Raw genomic sequence first — 22,761 nt, 5'->3', positions numbered from 1 at the left:
GAGATCACAATAGGCAGGGAAGATAGTGAAACAAAGGACAAAGTGTGAGAATTTGTTGCACACAAGAACACACTTTAGTGTAATGTTTTTGCATTTAAATACACTGTCCTTGATTGCAAAAATCTAGAAGGATAAAGTACTAACAGTGCTCTCTTTCCACCGCTATTGAGACTCTGATCTAAGACGCTTGGAAATTAATTGAACCTCTGTAATTACTGTTGTTGGTCAACTAATGAACCTATGATACAAAAACATGCCATTTCTGTATACTAACCCATGATACATGTAATCATTTGACATATGTAAATATGAAATGTATTATGTGATAGATGTTTTTAACAAGAAAACACTTTCTATAGAAGAGGTGTTCATGAAATGAATAAAAAAGCACCTTTGCTACAAAAGAAATATCAAGGTATAGGATTGTGTCTTGTGTCTGTTGATATGCATGTCAGCAGATATCAGCTAAAGTTGGTCTAAAGCACTAGAATGCAGGAGAAGGAGGTAGTCTGTGATTTTTGTATATGCGATTGTGATTGTCCTACTATATCACAGACCCCCCAAAATCAAAAATGCAGGACCTGATCTACTGGATACATGAAACTATATATTCCAGACACGTTTGCAAGGAAAATGACCAAACAGGCTTTTCCTTCTCCGGACAAACCTAAAGGATATGAGGAGAATGTGTGATTTCTGATACTACTGTGGAACACTAAAATACCTTGTTCATTGGAAGGGTTACGCAGTCACTGCATGCTCCTGGAAGCCATCTTCTTTTGTTCATGCCCCTCATTTGCTTCACCAATTCCATCTAATGAACCCTTAAAAGCTTGGTCCCTTGCCCCAGAAAAAGAGGGTGCATACTGTCATGGTGGACGAGTATTCTCTGTGGTGCCCTTGGAAATGTTTCTACTCACTGTGCCCCATTGCTTCCACTGCTGGCTATTTTTTTTCTTGTGCCCTTATCCGACAGCTCTGCACTGTCTCTCCAAGAGCTTTTGCTTTTCTGCTTCCTCCTGCTGTTACCAAAGCTACTGCTTATCTGCCTTCTGCTGCTTACTGTCACTACTTATCCTCCACTCTTGCTACCAGTGAGTTCTTGCTACCACTGATCCTGCAGCTGCTGGTTTACCTTAGTGGACTACACTGCGTTTTATTCTTAACCAACTAGACATCCCTCTTCTCTTTGCTGGGGTTTTTGTATCTATTTGGATTTCCCCAAGGATCCCCCCCCCCAGTTTTTCCTTTGTCTTGCCTGTATCTTCAGGCAGACACCGTGGCAACGGGTAGGACCCATCCGTCCTCTTCAAGGACTGGACATCCATCAGACAGGAGAAGACTAGAATGCAACAACAGATGTCATTGTACATCAGGCAAGAGCAATACAGAGGTAAGGACCTAGACCTCAGAGTAGATTACAGTTCCCTTCAGGGTCAGTGCTAGTGACTGGTTCATGATCCAGCTATGTCCTCGTAGGTTTAGGGCACAAATTCAGAGGTACCTGCGTGCCCATCCTGGAAGCTCTTAATGGTTTGATGTTTTAGTCGGGCGACAACTAGCCTGAAGGAATTCTCCACCTACCTCAAATCAGGAATACACAATTTCTATTTACTGAATAAAGTTATTTATTTTTATGAACCCAGGATCTCCAATAATAACAATATTGATTCCCTACAGCCTCCCCCCACTTTTGGGGCAAAGAACCACAAGGATGCACAGAAGATCAATGTATTATTAAAATAGAAATAAGTAAATCAATTTAAATGTAAACAAATAATACCTCTGGGAAATTCCAGTGTCGACTGAGACTACCATGAAAAATGATCAATACACTAGACACCTCAATTTGCAATACTTCATTTAGAGGAATAGAGACTTTTGTGAGTGTTAGGGAGAATTCTCTGTTTAGGCTGAATTTCCCTACCTAGTGAGTCCCCCAGCAGCTTTGCTGGATTTCTGGGTTTATTTTTTCTCCCCTGCCAAGAGTGAGACTCTTTTACCCTCACTCTTGGACATGTTGAAGTGTGTTTTCTTGGTTAAACCTTGTGTTGAATGGGCTATGGGGTCTTTTACTCCATAGGGCCTCATGTATTTTTGTGATGTGGGTTACACAGCACCCTCTGTGCCGTGACCCAGGGGTGTCCTAGGGACTCCCCAACATAGACTCCATACCCTGGGACTGACTACTGTCTCCCAGGGCATGTAAAGTCACCAAAGACTTTGCTAGTCTTGAATCCTGAACAGAACCAGTACAAACCATCATATTGTGGACGTACTGGCTGGGGCAATTCGATTGCCCCAGGGTCTGTTAGTCGAGGGGGCACGTCTCCGTCCCCCCTGATCGAGTTTTGGCTGGTGGCAGTGGAAACTACGTTTTATATTCGACCGCGAATATTTTTCTATGGGATTTCCCATTGTTTTAGGCTAACACATTTAATTATTTATTTACGGTAGCCTTAAACATACCGCTGGTTTATATATTTATTATTATAACTCCGGTTGGGACTTTTTGCCAAAACTTGATTCTAAAATGGCGTTGGCGTTCGCCTCTGTAACTCTGACCCAAAGTGGAGCCCTTTGTTCCACTTTTGGCGGGCTTCTCCACAGAAGCCCTCCAAAGTGGTGCCACTCTGTCTGGGGTACTTAGGAGGGGTGGAGGGGGATTTAGGCACCCTGGACTGAGTTACCTTGGTAACTCAAGTCGCACTCCGTCCTGATTGGCCCAAGTGGTGAGCCGGCCGGCTCACCACTTAGCATGTTTGAGTGACAGCTAGGCTGGGTGAATGGGGGTTTGCTGCATAAAAGCAGGGCTTTGGGGACTGGAACTTGAGAAGTCGCCACAGGACCAAGAATCCGACGAGGGAAGAGCTGAGCCAACCTGCTTCGACGACACCACCCGGTGGAGCCCTGCTGAACCGTCTCACCACTTTTCCCGACGACCGAGGAGAACTCTTATCGGAGTGGCTCCTTCCCTTGACTGGTGGGGACAACCAGTTTTCGCCTTCTTTTCGCTTCTCGAGGTATCTCGTGGCCGCCTTGCCAGTGCCAAGCACCCCGGCAACCGGAACCCCACCACTTTTACCCCAACCACGAAAGTCGGTACAACCCTTTAACCGGAGGACTCCGCGGCTGGTTTCTTCCCGGGCAGTGCAACGACCTTCTTCTTCTGCTCTTCAGCGAGAACTTCTTCTCCCCTGACCGACGTCGAGCCTTGCTGCCACTGCCTGGAACAACTGCCACCGCTGGAGGACCCTTTCCGCTTAAGGTACCGTGTTCCGCCTGGCTTCCCTTGCCACCGACTGTACGGGGTAGATTTAGCCCCCGGCTTTCGAACCTGGGAGTGCCTGGAACACCCTGGCTAAACTTTCTAAGCCACTCTAAACTCTTTCTAACTCTTTGCAAGACTTTGAATCCCTAATAACAGTGTGATCTTGGGCACATTTTCGCTCCGGCTACTCTAAGAGTGGGCCCTGCCTAGTGACTTTTGCTCACCTGTGACTTTGTGCTTCTTTGAGTCTATTGCAAGTGTTCTGGACCTTAGAGTGGTGTGTTTAACCCATTTCTGTTTCTTTTTACCCCTTTCTTGAACCTACTAGAGTGTCATCTAACGTTAAGCGCTCACCTCTGTTTTAATTATGTGGTGTTAACCTAGAGTTGTCTAGAAAGGAGTAAGGGTTGAAACTGCTTTCATTATAACTGTGTTTGAAGTGTTTTTACTATACTTTGCTAGAGTGTCTTCAACTTATGTGTTCTTAAAAATAAATAACTATATACTTTTGAAACCAAGCTCTGGTCAGTGTTTGCTTGTGCTATTGTGTCTGAGTACATATTGCGTATACTTTGCATACTGCCTAACTCTTCTTGAGGGAAGTCTGACTGCTCAGCCACAGCTACCAGGTAAATCTGGGTGGTGCAGACTGCTACCAAGTGGGTTTACTGCTATACCTGTAGTCTTAAATCTTTTGCAGTGTTCCCCAAGGGAACTGCACAGGTTTCTGCCTAACACTGGTGTACAGCGGTGGGATTTGTATTGAGTATACATTTTATTGTCCTTTAGATACCTTAGTGCAACTAACCACAAAACTTAGCACTGTAAAAGTAATCCTCTAACATGTCAGTTATAGAAAGCTATAGTCAAGAGTCCCTTGCAGCCAAAACTGCTGATTGTCTAAGAGTGCTCTGTAAACATAAGGATCTCCTGACTAAGGGCAAGAAAATGGAGCTGATTGAAAGATTGTTAGCTAACCAAAGTCTGGGTGATGGTTCAGAGGAACCTACCACTCCAGCAACTGTAGATGACAGTATTGAAGTTAACATGGAGCAAAATGTTGATGATTCTGAGGAAGAGTCAGAAGAGGAGGGTGAGGCTGTTATGACTGTCCCCCCTAGGCCTCTGCCTGCTCTACCTACTGTACCTACTGGACCTTTACCAGGTCCCACATTTAGTCCTCAGTACTTTGAACTGGAGAAAATGAAACTAGAATTGGAGTATAAGAAACTTAATGCTCAAACTGACAAAGAACTAAGGCTAAGGGAAATGGAGCTCAAGTATGACTTAGAAATGAAGAAATTATCTGTTGAGAATGCTTCTCTCTCTGGCTCCTCTAGAAGTTCCAGTCCTAAAAGACCCCGGATGCCTAAAGAATTGGTTGGTATGTATGAGCCTAAGTTGGATGTGTTGGATTGGTTGTCTCTGTTTGAATATAATCATGGGCTCCAGAACATCACAGGAAATGACTTACTCACCTGGTTGTTCTCTAGGCTTCCCCCTGTTGCAACTGATGTGGTAATGGAGATGGGGGAGGAGGATAGGAAGGACTATGAATGTGTGAAACTAGCTTTGATAGCTAGGTTTGGGAAGACCCCTTCCCAGTATCTTAAGAGGTTTAGGAGCCTCAAAAAGCATGATGGTACCCCTTGGGCTACCTGGGTGAATGAATGTTTGAAAAACTTAGAGGGGTGGATTAAGGGTTACAAGGTGAACACTTATGAAGGTATGAAGAATTTGTTTATGTTGGAGACTATTTATGATGCCTGCTCTCCTGAGCTCAGACAACACTTGGCTGATTCCAGGGAATTAGATTCCCGGAAACTAGCTAAGGCTGCTGACTTGTGGGTTGCCAACAGGGCCACTCACAAGGATTCTGGGGTCACTCAGAAGAAGGATGGGGAGAAACAGCCTAAAAAGGACTCCAAAGAGAATTCTAATACTACAAATTCCAAAGAGGGCCCCAAACAAAACTATAAGGGTAAGCCACAAGGGAAACCAAATCAGGCTAGTATACCTCCTGGTCCCAGACCAGAAGGAGGTCAGAACAAGCCTCCATTCCAGCGAGCCTTTGGCTCATGCTTTGTTTGTAAGGCTACTGACCATGTGAAAGGAGATCCCAGATGTAAGGGTAAACCTTCAGGGGTCCAGCTTGCCTCCTTAGCCTTCGCTCCAGAAGAGGAAGTACATATGGCAAGTGGAAACTTTCTATTACTAGCTGATGAACCCACTGGAGTCTCAGCTAGTGTTTCTTTAGTCTCTCTGGGGTTGTGGGAACAACAGAATTTAGATGTCTATAACTCTATCCCAGATAATACTAAAGAGTATTATAAGGACAGTGTCCAGGTGAATGGTCAGGAGACTCCTGCCATTAGGGACACTGGAGCCAGCATAACTGTGGTGGATGAATCATTTTTCAAGGCAGAGGATGTTGCTAAGGCACCCAAATGCCTCACCAAGTTAGCTGGTGGGTCTGTGCAGATGTGTCCCCATTTACCAGGTCTCATCCAATGTAATGATATGGCTGTAAAAATACCTGTCAGTGTACAATGTGAAGTGCCAGGTAGGGTTCTGTTGGGTAATGACCTCAAAGCTCTTGGAGTTGTATCTCATACCCCCAGACCCCCTAGCAAAAGGTTACAGGAACTCACAAAACCTGCAAGAGAGAAAACCCTGAGAGGGTTATCTCAGGAGATGATGACAGAAATCACTCCTCTCCCACTGGAGCAACTTACTGCAGTAACTACCAGATCAGGAGCAAAGGGGCCACCCAAGACTCCTAGGAAAAAGCCAGCAGCAAGCACCCCAGTGCTTCCAACAAGGACTTCCCCTAGGTTGTCCAAAGTTACACCTGTAACTCCACCTCCAGCTGAGGCTGAGAGGGAGGTACAACCCTGTGTGGTTGAGCTAGACTCTGAGGAAGAGCTAGAAGGAGGCCCCAACCTTATTGGAGATTTGGACCCTGAGGACCATCCTGAGCTGCAGTCTTTACTGGCAGAAGGTGGGCCTAGCAGGGCAGCTTTTCGTAAGGGGCAAAGAGAATGTCCAACTCTGGAAGGTCTCCGCCACCAGGCAGCTTCTCAGGCTGATGGGCAAGAGCCTGGGAAGTATAGGTTACACTGGGAAGATGGCCTCTTCTACAGTGAACCAACTGAGTCTGAACCTGGAGACTACAAACGCCTTGTAGTCCCACAAGAGAACAGACAACAGTTCTTACAACTAGCCCATGAGATACCTTTGGCTGGTCACTTGAGTTTCAAGAAGACCAAGGAAAGGCTCTCACTCTACTTTTATTGGCCAAAGATGGGGGCTGAAGTAGACAGATATTGTAAGAGCTGCCACACCTGCCAGACTTCTGGTAAGGTTGGTTCCAAGAATGTGGCACCTTTAGTGCCTCTCCCAGTTGTGGGAGTCCCATTTGAGAGGGTAGGGATTGACATTGTTGGTCCCCTTGATCCCCCAACCTCCTCAGGCAACAGGTTTATCCTTGTTGTAGTAGACCATGCTACTAGGTACCCTGAGGCAATTCCGATGAGGACTGTTACAGCTCCGGCTGTGGCTAAGGCCCTCCTTGGTATTTTTACCAGGGTTGGGTTTCCTAAGGAGGTAATCTCTGACAGGGGGTCAAACTTTATGTCCCACTACATGAAAGCCATGTGGAAAACCTGTGGAGTTACCTACAAGTTCTCAACCGCATACCACCCTCAGACAAACGGGTTGGTTGAAAGGTTTAACAGAACCATGAAGAGCATGATAGGTGCTTTAGAAGAACCCCTTAAGAAAAAGTGGGACCTTCTACTGCCATGCCTTCTCTTTGCTTATAGAGAAGTCCCTCAGGAGGGAGTAGGTTATTCTCCCTTTGAGCTTCTCTATGGCCATCCAGTCAGAGGTCCATTGGCCCTGATTAAGGAGGGATTGGAAGGTGCTCCTCCCCTCAAGCCAGTCAGAGTGACTGACTATGTGATAGGTCTCTGGAGGAGAATGTCACACATGATGGCAGAAGCAGGTGACAACCTGAAAGCTGGTCAAGCTCTGGTCAAACATTGGCACGACCAGAAGGCTAACATGGTTGAGTTTACTCAAGACCAGCTAGTTCTAGTTATGCTCCCAACAAGGCAGAGGGCCTTGCAAGACAAATGGATGGGACCCTTCAAGATTGTGGGAAAACTTGGAGAGGTCAACTATCTGGTGGATCTGGGCAGACCCATGGAAGCTCCTAGAGTCTTCCACACCAACCGACTAAAAGCATACATCTCCAGACCTGATGTAGGAGCCTTGCTTCTAGCTTCAGCTGCAGAGGAAGAAGAGAGTGAATCTCTCCCTGATCTCCTCAGAGGTGTGCCTTTAGATGAAAAAGTTGAAGGAGTCAATCTCTCTTCAGACCTGACACCTGAGCAACAAGAGGAGTGCAAATCTATGTTAAATCAGTTTGCCTCCCTGTTCTCACTATCACCAGGCTTGACCCCTTGGGGTCAGCATGAGATACTCACTGGTGACTGTCTGCCAGTCAAAAGCAGAGGATACAGAATGTCAGAACATGTCAGAACCCACATCAAAGGAGAGGTCAAGAAGATGCTTGATCTCGGGGTAATAGAGCCCTCTACTAGTCCATGGTATAGCCCAGTTGTGTTAGTACCAAAGGCAGGATCCAAAGACTTGAGATTCTGTGTGGACTATAGAGCTCTAAATGCAGTCACCAAGACTGATGCCCACCCTTTGCCCAGGACAGATGAGTTGGTGGATAAACTTGGTGCAGCCAAGTACCTCAGCACATTTGACCTGACGTCAGGCTATTGGCAAATAGCCCTGACAGACCATGCCAAGGAGAAAACTGCATTTTCAACCCCAGTTGGCTTGTACCAGTTTAAGGTCATGCCTTTTGGACTAAAAAATGCACCTGCCACATTCCAAAGGATGGTGAACCAAGTTCTGGCTGGGATGGAAGATTTCTGCATGGCATACTTGGATGACATTGCAGTCTTCAGCCACTCCTGGGAAGAACATGTGAACCACCTAGGACATGTGTTGCAGGCTCTGGAACAGGCCCATTTGACAATCAAAGCCAGTAAGTGCCAGATTGGTCAAAGTAAAGTGGTCTACCTTGGACATGAGGTAGGAGGTGGAGAAATAAGGCCTTTGCCCAGCAAGATTGAAGCTGTGCAAAATTGGACAACACCAACTACTCAAACCCAAGTGAGAGCTTTTCTAGGCCTCACTGGATATTACAGGAATTTCATTGAGAACTATGGGACCATAGCTTCTCCACTGAATGTAATCTCCTCTCCCAAATTCCCTAAAAAGGTAAAATGGAATGAGGAGTGCAATCAGGCCTTTGAAAAACTGAAGAGAGCTCTTTGCCAAGCTCCAGTATTGAGAGCTCCTGACTACCACCAACCTTTCATTGTACAAACTGATGCTTCCAATGTAGGTATAGGTGCAGTTCTAAGCCAACTGGATGAGAAGGGTAGGGAGCACCCCATTTGCTTCATCAGTAGGAAACTGAAGGATCCTGAGACAAGGTGGGCAACTATCGAAAGAGAATGCTTTGCTATTGTGTGGGCACTGAAGAAGTTTAGGCCATACTTGTATGGTTCTACTTTTGTTATTCAGACTGACCACCAACCCTTGAGATGGTTAATGCAAATGAAAGGGGAAAATCCAAAACTATTGAGATGGTCAATCTGCCTGCAAGGGTTTGATTTCACCATTGAGCACAGGTCAGGGTGTCACCATCAAAATGCTGATGGACTCTCTAGGATGTATATCATCGACTAGAGGTATGAGGTTCATCCAGGAGTGGATTAAATCCTCCTGTCCCTTAGTCTGGGGGGGGCAAGTGTTAGGGAGAATTCTCTGTTTAGGCTGAATTTCCCTACCTAGTGAGTCCCCCAGCAGCTTTGCTGGATTTCTGGGTTTATTTTTTCTCCCCTGCCAAGAGTGAGACTCTTTTACCCTCACTCTTGGACATGTTGAAGTGTGTTTTCTTGGTTAAACCTTGTGTTGAATGGGCTATGGGGTATTTTACTCCATAAGGCCTCATGTATTTTTGTGATGTGGGTTACACAGCACCCTCTGTGCCGTGACCCAGGGGTGTCCTAGGGACTCCCCAACATAGACTCCATACCCTGGGACTGACTACTGTCTCCCAGGGCATGTAAAGTCACCAAAGACTTTGTTAGTCTTGAATCCTGAACAGAACCAGTACAAACCATCATATTGTGGACGTACTGGCTGGGGCAATTCGATTGCCCCAGGGTCTGTTAGTCGAGGGGGCACGTCTCCGTCCCCCCTGATCGAGTTTTGGCTGGTGGCAGTGGAAACTACGTTTTATATTCGACCGCGAATATTTTCCTATGGGATTTCCCATTGTTTTAGGCTAACACATTTAATTATTTATTTACGGTAGCCTTAAACATACCGCCGGTTTATATATTTATTATTATAACTCCGGTTGGGACTTTTTGCCAAAACTTGATTCTAAAATGGCGTTGGCGTTCGCCTCTGTAACTCTGACCCAAAGTGGAGCCCTTTGTTCCACTTTTGGCGGGCTTCTCCACAGAAGCCCTCCAAAGTGGTGCCACTCTGTCTGGGGTACTTAGGAGGGGTGGAGGGGGATTTAGGCACCCTGGACTGAGTTACCTTGGTAACTCAAGTCGCACTCCGTCCTGATTGGCCCAAGTGGTGAGCCGGCCGGCTCACCACTTAGCATGTTTGAGTGACAGCTAGGCTGGGTGAATGGGGGTTTGCTGCATAAAAGCAGGGCTTTGGGGACTGGAACTTGAGAAGTCGCCACAGGACCAAGAATCCGACGAGGGAAGAGCTGAGCCGACCTGCTTCGACGACACCACCCGGTGGAGCCCTGCTGAACCGTCTCACCACTTTTCCCGACGACCGAGGAGAACTCTTAACGGAGTGGCTCCTTCCCTTGACTGGTGGGGACAACCAGTTTTCGCCTTCTTTTCGCTTCTCGAGGTATCTCGTGGCCGCCTTGCCAGTGCCAAGCACCCCGGCAACCGGAACCCCACCACTTTTACCCCAACCACGAAAGTCGGTACAACCCTTTAACCGGAGGACTCCGCGGCTGGTTTCTTCCCGGGCAGTGCAACGACCTTCTTCTTCTGCTCTTCAGCGAGAACTTCTTCTCCCCTGACCGACGTCGAGCCTTGCTGCCACTGCCTGGAACAACTGCCACTGCTGGAGGACCCTTTCCGCTTAAGGTACCGTGTTCCGCCTGGCTTCCCTTGCCACCGACTGTACGGGGTAGATTTAGCCCCCGGCTTTCGAACCTGGGAGTGCCTGGAACACCCTGGCTAAACTTTCTAAGCCACTCTAAACTCTGTCTAACTCTTTGCAAGACTTTGAATCCCTAATAACAGTGTGATCTTGGGCACATTTTCGCTCCGGCTACTATAAGAGTGGGCCCTGCCTAGTGACTTTTGCTCACCTGTGACTTTGTGCTTCTTTGAGTCTATTGCAAGTGTTCTGGACCTTAGAGTGGTGTGTTTAACCCATTTCTGTTTCTTTTTACCCCTTTCTTGAACCTACTAGAGTGTCATCTAACGTTAAGCGCTCACCTCTGTTTTAATTATGTGGTGTTAACCTAGAGTTGTCTAGATAGGAGTAAGGGTTGAAACTGCTTTCATTATAACTGTGTTTGAAGTGTTTTTACTATACTTTGCTAGAGTGTCTTCAACTTATGTGTTCTTAAAAATAAATAACTATATACTTTTGAAACCAAGCTCTGGTCAGTGTTTGCACATGCTATTGTGTCTGAGTACATATTGTGTATACTTTGCATACTGCCTAACTCTTCTTGAGGGAAGTCTGACTGCTCAGCCACAGCTACCAGGTAAATCTGGGTGGTGCAGACTGCTACCAAGTGGGTTTACTGCTATACCTGTAGTCTTAAATCTTTTGCAGTGTTCCCCAAGGGAACTGCACAGGTTTCTGCCTAACAGTAACACACATCATCATATACACTTTGTTTTATTCTGAGCACACATGCACCATGGATTGAAAAATGCATGAGAGTTCAGGATAAAACTTTCATTTGATAAAACAAAATTAAATCAGAACATCTTATCTAAATATCTCTACTTATTTAAAATATACATAAACACCTCCCCTCTACCCCATGTGAGTATCTCAAACAGCATTCCAGAAACTCAATTAAAAAGGCAGGCTAGTTAACACTTTTGCATGCAAATTGCTTACAAAAAGGAACACAATAGGAACTTGTGTGGGGTTGGTAATGCGGGGTGGACAACTGCTTGTGGTTTTCACAGAATTAACCTTTTTATTAAAGAAAAAAGTTTAAAATAAAGGCAGGGATTTATTGAGGGATCCATAGGATTCTTCACCTACCGTTCCCCTAAAGATCTGACCTCCCCGTTCAGGTTCCATTTCCCTTCCTACTTCTGCCTCCCCACATTTTTAGTAGGTTCACCAGTTTGTCAGTCTCAGACTGGATCACTGTTAACAAAACTTTCACAAACACATGAATCAAAAGGGGATAGGCTAGGTTTTCCCTTTTCCAAGCTTTGCAGATTTAACCTCAGTTTTTAGTTTCTTTCGAGCGATTTTAAAAATCCACTCATCAAAACATGGGACTTCAGTACCCAAAACCAAAATTTGGGAAGGTCAGATATTACATTCACGTAAATTGAACAACTTGTTCCTAGAATGGTGACATTAAGGACGGTTAAGGGGTGTTTTTTCCAATTGTCCACATGCACACTTAATTTCTTTATAGAACATGTTTTCCAATCAACTGGAAGTAGACTAGCTTATATGGCAGGGTTTATACTTCCAGTGTCTAATTGGGCCCAATTAATCTTACCCTGAGACACTACATGTATTCAAGTGGTCTTATCCCTAGTACACAACATGTTACCTGTGCGATCTCTTTGTTTAGAGTGAGACAAAATTACAGAAGTAGAACCTTATTCTCCTTTTCCCACTCATCTTGCAAGGCTCTGTATGGACGTTGAGGTCTACGTCCATACTCATAATGGTCAAAAACCCCACATTGTAAACACTGTGACTCATGAAATACACTTGCAGAAAAACATAAGTCTCTAAAAGGAGAAGTATTGTCCTGTGAACTTCCAGAGTTAGAATGTTGAGATGCCTCAAAGCCTAGAGGTCAGGTTTTATCTCCCTTCTTAGAAGTGGAAAAATGTTCAGTCAGAGACACAGAAGAACATCCATTTGATCGGCTATCACTAAATTTGATAATTATTTCAAAAGGATGAGGGTTTTGTTCTTCCTCTATACTCCATGTATCACTTGTTTGCTCTTGAAAAGGAGGTTCAAGTGCTGGGCAACTATTGTCTTCCTCAAAACAATATAACATAATAGTGTGAGAATTCTCCCTTTCAGGTTTATGTAGGGACTCCAGGTTAGGGGACAGCTTTCGTTTTCCCATACAATATAACATGGTACACTGGTGATCTTTCTTTTTAGTCTCACTAGAATTAGTGTCATAAAGTTCACAGGTAGAAAACGAAATACTGGCATTGGCAGGTACATTTCACTCCTGATGCCATGACTCCCAAGCTACATGATACATTAATCGGCCCAATCTATCTCCTATATGAATTTCATGGGTAGTGGGTGAAAGATTAAAAACCATACATTTCAATTATTTTCCACTAGAGATAAGGGGATAGATCTTAAATCTGGGTCCTTGTTCCGGTATAATGTATGCATAGATATACATAGGAAATTCTACCTCTAGCAACAAAAACACTATTAATGTGTCCTTTCTGGGTATATTATGATTCTGAGGGAAATACAGATGATAGACATTTCCTTCAACATATTGTATTTTTGGTAAAATAGCCTGGCCTGAGATTGTACAAAATATTATTCCTAAATTCATTTTAAGAGGCCACTGATTGCAGGGGACTTCTGTAATGTTCCCAGCCCCTTTGATGAAAAGGGTTCAAAACTCCTTTCCTCCCTAGTAAGGGAGGGGTTAGAACCAGGGTTGGAATGGGAAGTACAAGTGGCACGAGTAGGAGGGATTGGCTCAGACCAATTTCTCATCTGAATCTACCAAATACATCATGGATCCCAGTCTGCATCAGCTGATTCTGATCCCACTCCTTAAACCATATGTGAGGGGTGGTACTGCAAGGCGGACAACTGCTTGTGGTTATCTCAGAATTAACCATTTTTATAAAGAAAATGTTTCAAATATATCCTTGCCAAACCTACTCTATCAAGGAATACCCTACCTTGTCTAGAGGTTGAGGGAATAACTCCTAACATAAACAAACTGGACCTCACACTAAACAACAAAACATTCAAAGTGAATTCTAAACAACATGAAAGAGTGAATAATAAACAATCACTAATTTGGAAGACCGTCACTTGTCCTGGGTAAATCCCTTCCCTAGGATTGTCCAAAGTCAATTTCCCCAAATATTCAAAAGGAAAAGTAAAGTCTTGAATGAGTTCTTGTAAGTTTCCCAAATGAAACAAAAGTTCATCAAACAGTAATCCACTGGTAACATGAGCTTTCTGCTGAAAAGATCCCTGTCCAATTCCAGCCATGCAAATATTACCAATGGTAATCCTGGCTGTCTTCCTTCCAAGATTGTTTTGCCACAGTTCAAAGAATAGATCAGTAACTTCTCCTTCTACAACCCTACAAGTGTTCATAACCTCTTCAGTACATTTGGTATAATTGTCAGGATACTTCTTGGGTTGTTGCTTTCCTTTTGAAAACTATCCTTCGACTACTGTTACAGTGGAAACAGAGCCCTTGGTTCCATAGTATGCCACTACTCTGACCAACCTCAATGTGGCATCCACTGACAGTATTATACACAGCCACAGTTCTGGTATTTGTGCTTCAACTTTATATTTTAGAATGGTTATGCATTTTAAAGACAATACACTTCAACCTCTACAGGTAGGCATGGAACTCTTTCTTGCTATGCTCCAATAAAAGGGCAGCCTCTTTGCCTCTTCTGTCTGCTTTACTGCCACAAGGATAACCTGCCTGTGCCTCCAGACTGACTATCTCCCCACTTCAACAGTCTCAGCATTAAAGGTTATTTGCTCAATCTTCCTAGTGGCACTAAGCCTCCTTCCCCAGGTTTGTTCACACCTTCTTGGTTCCAGTAGCTACCTTGAAGATGTATTATCACACTTCCAACTTCAGATAACAATGACACACTTGTATCAGAGGACACTGGACCTTTAACAACTTTGACATTTAGGTGGATTGATTTCAACAGGGTTTGCTTCACTACAGAAAGGGTTAGCATATTGGCTTGGGTAATGCGTGTTTTTCTTGTTAATACAACTAGTTCAGGGTTTAAAGAATACTTGTTCTTAGTGTTACAATGTTTAGTTTTCAAAGGAAAAACAGATTTAGGCATACACAATCACTCTTTAAGGTAGATCTATCTGTAAGTGTTTGTATTCCCACAGCTCTAACACAGAGACACTTTCTAGTACAGTCAGGAATCTCAATTGGCCACACATGACCCTCCTTTGATGCCATTTGAAAGTCAGTGTGAGGGTTTTGGGAGTAATATAGAAATTGTTTCCCCTTTTATTAGAGACACATGACCACTCTGGCAACATTCAAAAGTTTGACAATGGAAAATTAAATGCTTTTGTTCATACGCGAGCACTGTAAATTTACTAGAAGTGAGCGAGATACATTTCCATTGTGAAGAATAGGTATGACAAACTGTTTATACTTGCTTCTAATCTTACGCAATCCAGTTTAGAGCTGGGTACAGTTACCGGCAAAGGTTTCTGAGTGAACCTGAGCTTATGGCCCTTGGGAACATGCATATGGAATGTATGGGATTACACCAGAGTAATGCTGAGTCCAAATAACAGAATCAACTCAGGAAGATGGCTTAGTACTGTTTTATTAACAATGATCTAAAGCAGGGAGGTTACAATGAACATCAACATACGTACTTAAAGTCTCTCAATGATCTCCACAAAAAATGCAAATCTTATAGTGATAATGCATCAGAGTGACATCATAATATGTGGCCTTTAATCAAGGGTTGGGATAGGTTAAGGTAGACATCTCAGTATAGATTTCTATAGTAGCTAGGATCATTATTGCTGTCTGTTATCATGTGGATAACTTATGTCTACCTCTGAAAACATGTAATTTCAGAAACATTCAGATACACGTTTTCTTATTGGTCTTCAACCTATAAGGTCCTTTGTTATATGGGATATTATAAACGATTGGCACGCTTTCTAGTTTCTGGTTCAGGCCATCCTATCTTTTCCTTACCAACTTGTTCTTTCTTTAATGCTTGCAAAAGTGGCTTTGTATATGTGCTGTAATCAAACACCCAGACTCTGCAGTAATTGCAAAAGCCCAGACAATGCTGCATTTGTCTCACTGTGTTTGGTTTTGATGTCTTCATAATTGCCTTAGCTCTTTGAGGTGTCACTTTATTTACTTCATGCAAGATCAACTGGCTTGTGTACAACACTTCTTCCTGACAGTACTGTAATTTGTCCTTGTCACCTTATATCATTTGTCTGCGAATATATTAATCAATTGGACAGAGTCTTGCCTACATTCATCCTCTGTTCTACTGAAAATTAATAGGTCATCTATGTACTGTATCACAGCACTTTTAAGATTGCTATTGCCTAGATCCATCTGTGAGACCCTGTCAAATATCGATAGGGAACAACAATACCCTTGAAGAAGATGAGTATGTTTTAGTCTTTTCTGTCTAAACGTAAAGGAAGTCAAGTCTTGCGAGTCCTTATGCAACGTGATCGAGAAAAATGCATTTTTCAAATAGATCGCCATGAAATACTGATCTTCAACTGGGATACTACACAATATTGTCGCAGGATTAGCAACTAAAGGAAACTCTGCCTCTACAATCTGATTAAGAGGTCTAAGGTCCTGGATAAATCTCCATGACCACCTTTAGATTTTGTAATCAGCTACACCATGGTATTGCATGATGACTCTGATGGCACTAGCATACCCTGATTCATCAGTGCTGAAATAGTCTGGAATGTGCCCTCATCAGCTTCTCAGGACATAGGATACTGTTTTGCTCAGGGTAAAATTGCTCTAGGTTTAAGCTTTATTTTAACCTCCCCTATTCCCTTCATTAGACCTACGTCATAGGGGCCTGTGGTCCACAGGACATTCGGCACCTTTTCTAAATCTTCCTGGAAAAAGGCTTGTTGTTGCCGCATTATCGCCATTCGCAGTGGGATTTCTCTTTTCTCAAACTTTATTTAGCATGTAATGCTCACAAAGAACACCACTTCATCATCGATATGCAATACTCTGAACATAACTTCATCTGTTATTTCAGTCAATCTGTACCCCTCTTCAAGAGCTATCACCGTTCTCCATGATCTACCTTCCTCATCTACCCCTTCAAGCATAGCTATCTTGACTCGTACTATAGCTGCTTCCAATTCTATGGGAATAGTCTGCCCTTCTTCCTCATCCATAGTTTTTTGTGGTTTAAAATGCAATTCATCAGGTATCCTCACAATCTTCCCCACTAGCCCACGGAGCCATGTCAACAAAATGCTTACTCCATATAGGAAGACTTCTGAATCTACCGGGACGCCTCGAAAAGCCACTTGCCCTGTGAACGCCAGTATAAACTCAGCAACGTTTAGTGTATTCCTGGAGTCAATTCCCTGATCAGTCAATGAAATCTTCATGTTAATTTTTGTCATCAAATCTCTTTCCAGAATGTTAACTGGTGTTTGTCGTGAATATAAAGAAGGAACGGACATGCCACATTCCCTTATAGAAACCAGTAACTTATCAGTAAAAGGAAATAAATGCACAGCTCCAGAGAACCCTTGAGCATTCATGGCAATACCTGACATTGGGTATTTTCCCTCCCATATGCACGAGCGAATTGCCCCAGTGTCTACAAGAAAAGAAAAGGATTTGCTCCCTATCATCACATCGACCCCTGGTTCCTCTTGGAGGTTTGGTGTCACAGATAGTACTGAACACATAAAGTCACCCTGTGAGCTGTCCTATTGAGGATATAAACTCGTCCCTGTCCCCGTAAAAGGGTTTTCCATACCACAGTGAGACCCCTATCATAGCTGTGAGTATGTGCCCCGTATTCACGTTATGCTGTGTTTGCATAGGTGCTTGTTACGATTGCCCTTGTGGTGGGTACATTTGTACGTGTCCCTGCTGTTGTGCTTGCTACACTTGCTGTGCCTGTGCCTGATAGGATGTGTGATCCTGGTTAAAGCCATCTCTTGTTTGTGTGCTGTATGGTGGTGGATAAGCTGCCCCCCTCTTGAAAACTGCTCATTCTGTACACTCCGTTGGCTCCTGTATGCACACGCAATATGCCCTGTTATTCCAATATTCCAACACAATTGGAGTGGCCCTCCTTGGTTATATCCTCCCTGAGCACTCTGACTCTCATTCTGAGGGTTCTGAAATCCATTCCCACTCCTTCCCCACTTGTCAATGCCACCCCTTCTACTGCAAATTTTGACCATTCTTTCTGAACTAATTTGGCTCATCCTTCTTTTTGTTCTTCACTTGTGATAACTGACAATGAGGCACACTTGTTAACTGTATCTCTGCCTATGGCTTCGCTTCCATCCTCACCTTTTTTTTCATCTGTCTCTGTATTGGTTCTGGCAATCCCTGACACATGATATGATAAAATAGTGCCACTGTCTTTTCCCAAGGTTCACGAGTTTCAAGCTGCCTTTTCTCCTGAATATCCTTAATATAAGCAATATGGTCTTCATCCTCCTACATTTTTCATGTCATAATTTCACCCATATGCGATGTGTCAGGATATTGTACCTTTAGAGCCCTCCAAACATCAGTCCTACAATTATTGAATGGCACTCTGTCATGCACTGTGTTTGTGCTGTCACACTTGCTTACCCCACTCTCCTCCCCTCCATATGTCATCAGCCCTCTCCCCAAGAATGGCTTCCAGTAGACCTTTTATGTCTCCTATGGCCAGCGTATTTCCTCCTGTCATTTTCTCTAATTCGAATGCCCATTTCCAAGACCCAAAGGTAAATTAGGTAATTTTCATTTTAAGTTATACTTATCCATCTGCGGGCATGGAATGTATTGTGATTTAGCTCTCCCTTCTCTAACAAGGGGAATTGTGAAAACCCAATCCTGTAGTCATATCCCACTAATTGTCTACCTATGGTAGGGGTGATTGTCCCTATCCACCTTCTTGCTGGTAGCGACCTGCTTACATATGGTGGAGACTCTTCTTTCTCACTATATGATCGCCTTGGAGAAGCTCAGGATATAACACAGGCTCTGGCATTCTTTCTTTAGGGTGTTCCAGTTCTGACCATCTCACTTCCTTATCCATTGGAAGGTTTCCTAGGGGCATACACGCACCCTCTCCCTCTGTCCCATGGGCCAATTCTCTTTCCTCATCTGACATTGCTAGACCCCAACTGGTGTGACTGTTCTCTTATTCTCTGTCTAAATGTAACCTACTTAAGGACAATGCTCTATGTTCGCTAGTGAACATATTTTCCTCTGCAACCCACAATTTCGATATTGGGGAATGCCCATCGCTTCCTTGTGTCCCATACTCATTATCCTGTCTCAGTGTTGGTTTACCTCATAAATCCTTTCTCCAATACATTCTGCATCATATCTTCCTTCTTCTCATATTACCCTAGACACGACTGACATCATTCCCTCTATCGGGTAGACCTCTATTATTCTATCCCATCCTATTTCCTGGCTTGGTCTCATTCATTCCTTAACGATGAGCCTGGCATCCAGACCTGGCTGCCTCCTATACTGTTTTATTTCTTCCTCCACTTCCCTTCACTTTCTCGCATCCCTTCTTATCATCTCTTCCTCTGGCCTTCGTTCCTCCTTTCTCACTTCTTGTCTTCGTTCTTCTTCTTCTTTCCTTCTCTGCAATCTTTTGTCCTTCACTCTTTAGTGCTTCTTCCTCCTCTCTATCTTTCCTTCCTATCCCTTTTGTCTATTGGCATGCTTCCTTTGTTTGTCTATTGGCATGCTTCCTTTGTTCCTCTGCCCATTTTTTTGTCTTTTTCTTGTTCCTCCCTGTATATCTGTTCCCTGTCGATCCCTGCTTTTTCTTCCTTGCTCATCTTCCCTCATTCTCCTTTCTCGTTCCCTGTCCTTCTTTTCTTGCTCATCCTTATCTTCTCTCTCCCTAGCCTCCTCAATTCTTTTGCCATCTAACTTCAGTAATATCTGTCCTCCCATCCATTCGTTCTGTACGAGCATCACCTCGTCAGCCCTATCCTTTTCTCTCTTCCATCAATTAATTTCTCGGTCTATATCTGTTGATATATTTGACCTCTCGCTTCTTTCTTCCTTCTCCCATATAGACTTATAGGCATCTTCCTTTCTTTTACTCTCTTCTGGACTGTCGTCACTACTGTAAGCAGGGGTTCATATGTCGGGTTACTATACCCTGCCACTGCTTTCAGTTCCTTTAAAGGATAAACTACTATTTCTTCTATAGTTGCACTCTTAATCTCACACAAGGTAAAAGGAGCTGAGAGCTCAACGACATCCACTCCTCCGAAGGTGGGTCCTCCTTTTCGTCTTTCTAAAGGAAAAGTTCTAAAATTGCCAGCCTTTTCTTTAATTTATTTCCTGTGTACGCAGCGTGCACGTATGTGGTCATGTGTTGCAATACCGCTATTGACAATGATCCCCCTTGTGGCCATGGCATGAACATTTTATCTGATGTTCCCTTTAACCATTCTGCACTGTACTGTTTGAGCTTGAGTGCATATTTTGGCAGTGTCTTACAAAGGTGCATGAGAGGAGTGTCTTCCATAATGACAAGTCACTATTGGCTGTCGATACTTACCAGATTGTTAACTCAACCTTTTATTTTGTCTTAAATCACTGCCTTCAATATTTTTGAACAAATATGGCCAAGCACCATCAATCGTAGCTCAATCCTCTTTTGTTTCAATAGCCTATCTGTTCTCTGATTGACACCTTAACTTCAAACACTGTTACTTCCAACATTTCATAGTTCTATTACTACTTAATACTTCTCACAACAAATAATACTTAAAATAACCACACACTACACATTAATAATCCCTCTGATCACCTTCCATTCATTATTAACCATTTATAATAAGGGGTAAACTTCTCTCGCCTCTACTTATTTTAGCCTATACAGGGTTTAGGACGTCATCTTTCATGGTCCTGACCGTGCGTATTACCTTTTTATTAATACTCCCATTGGAGTTTGAGACATCTTCTTTTAATTCCCTTGAACTAGAAATACTTAGGGGTTCCTTTAGCTACACAAGATTTCCCGTTATGCAAAATATCACAATCCTGCCCCTTTATATTGCTGTTTCCCTCAGTCTACTTACATTTGTTAATCAACCCGAGGCCTTCGGTATTGACTCCTCCTTCAATCAGACCACTTTGCCTTCCATCCGTAGAGCGCCAGTGGAAACCGAGCAGGGATTTCTTCAAAGAGGGATCTGTCCACCATCTTGATTCTTCTTGCAAATTTATTTCTATTGGCCGCTCTCCACAGGAAACTCTGTGATCTTCCAGCTAATGGCGGAGGATGCCCGATCGTGCAAAACTCTGGAGCCAACCTTGTCTAGATATGAAACCATCCGCACTGCTACCACGTGAGCTTATGGACATTAGGAAAGTGCATATGGAATGGATGGGATAACACCAGAGTAATTCTAAGTCCAAATAAAATAACCAACTCAGGAAGATGGAAAAGTACTGTTTTATTAACAATTATCTAAAACAGGGCGGTTGCAACGAACATCAACAGACGTATGCTCAGTCTCAATGATCTCCATAAAACATATAAATCTTATAGTGATAATCCATCAGTGTGATGTCATACTATGTGGCAACAGTGAGAAAACCTATCAAGGTTCGGGATTGGTTAAGGGAGACATCTAAGTATACATTTCTATAGTAGCAATGACTGTTATTGGCTGTCTGTTATCAGATGGACAATTTATGCCTATCTCTATAAACATGTAATTTCAGAAACATTCAGATACGCAATTTCTCATTGGTCTTCAAACTATAAGGTCCTTCGTTATATGAACTAATATAATTGGTTGACATGCGTGTGCCATGTCCGGAACATTCGGTTCATTTAGAAGAACGTAAGCCCAGACCCAGGAGCGAGGAGATAGGACATGAAACTACCTCACTACCCAATTAGCCCAGCATCTCTCATCGCCCATGCCTTTTGCTATGAAATTGTCTTTGTACTTGGCTTTGCAGATTATACTTGTCTTTGGGAATGCACAGGAGTGATAACACTCGCTATCATGTCTGGAACTTCAAGTTCAAGCTCTATTTCCAACCTTGGCTCACGTGACAGGAGACCACAATTTGGTCCATTTTTCAGTTTTTAAATGCTCTAAATGAATTTAGGCTTGGCATCCTTTGTGTTATTTCTTGCACCTTAACGTGAGCAGGTTCATCCTCTGCATACTCGTTCTTCTTCAGAATAGATAGCTGACCTTGCTTCTTGAATCTTAACTCCAGGCCAGGCATCCTTGCATGCAGCACCATGACCTTATTATTCTTGCTGCGGCACAATTTTTCACTCCTAATTCATCAGTTCTGGCTTGCTAAATTCATGATAGCAATGTCCAGTTTCTGTACAATGGCGGCTTCACCTGCATTCTATTCACTTGTTATAGCTGGCTTCTATGATGACTTAATCTACCTTGCATTTCAGTGTGTGTACATTTATTGAACAGTTGTTTTCTGCAGTACTTCACTTGATCCTTACTTAACCATTAGCCCTCCATACATTATCTTCAGCCAGTGTCTCGAGATGACGTACACACTTTCTTATGATGTCACTAGCTCTTCTTCTTTACACCTTTTCATATTCCTTCACGGAGTTCCTCTTGCAGGTTATCAACTCTTCGAAGGTACATTGGATAAGTTTCCCTTAATGGGTATCTTCTTCCAAGCACTCACTGCTGTATTGGCAAAACGGCTGGTGTCAAACATGGCACTGTCTCTTGTCTCCAATATAGGGGAGCTAGGGGGCAGGATCACCTGCAAAGATATACAGCTGCTCCTCTACAAATGTGAACACTAAGCTTCACTAACCGGCTCCAGTAACATTGCAGTTGTGGGCTGCTTCAACTTCCCAACTTCTTTCTCTTCTACAGCTTTAGGCACACTTGGGACCCACATCGCTCTACAGCATGGGGTCTCCGATCCAGCCTCAACACCTTGGAGTCTCATTCACTCCTCTATCCCTCAGCTAGCTTCCTGCAAGGGACCTCGGGTTTCAGCTCGGTCATATCTCTACAATTACAGCCACTAAGCGCACCTGGGAACACCTTCACTCTCAGCACGTTTCTTTCAGTGCAATCACGGCAAGGCAAGGGCCCTCTCAGGAGAAATCTGCTCTCTCCATGTCCCAGCATCCCGTGTCCCGGCAGTGATCACATGTCCTAATGTGTTGCCAGAATCGTGA

This window comes from Ambystoma mexicanum, chromosome 9, assembly GCF_040938575.1.
Source record: "Ambystoma mexicanum isolate Mex_15411 chromosome 9, UKY_AmexF1_1, whole genome shotgun sequence".
In the NCBI taxonomy this organism is placed as follows: Eukaryota; Metazoa; Chordata; class Amphibia; order Caudata; family Ambystomatidae; genus Ambystoma; species Ambystoma mexicanum.
The sequence above is the reverse complement of the archived record's forward strand: the minus strand, read 5'-3'. Positions refer to the sequence as shown.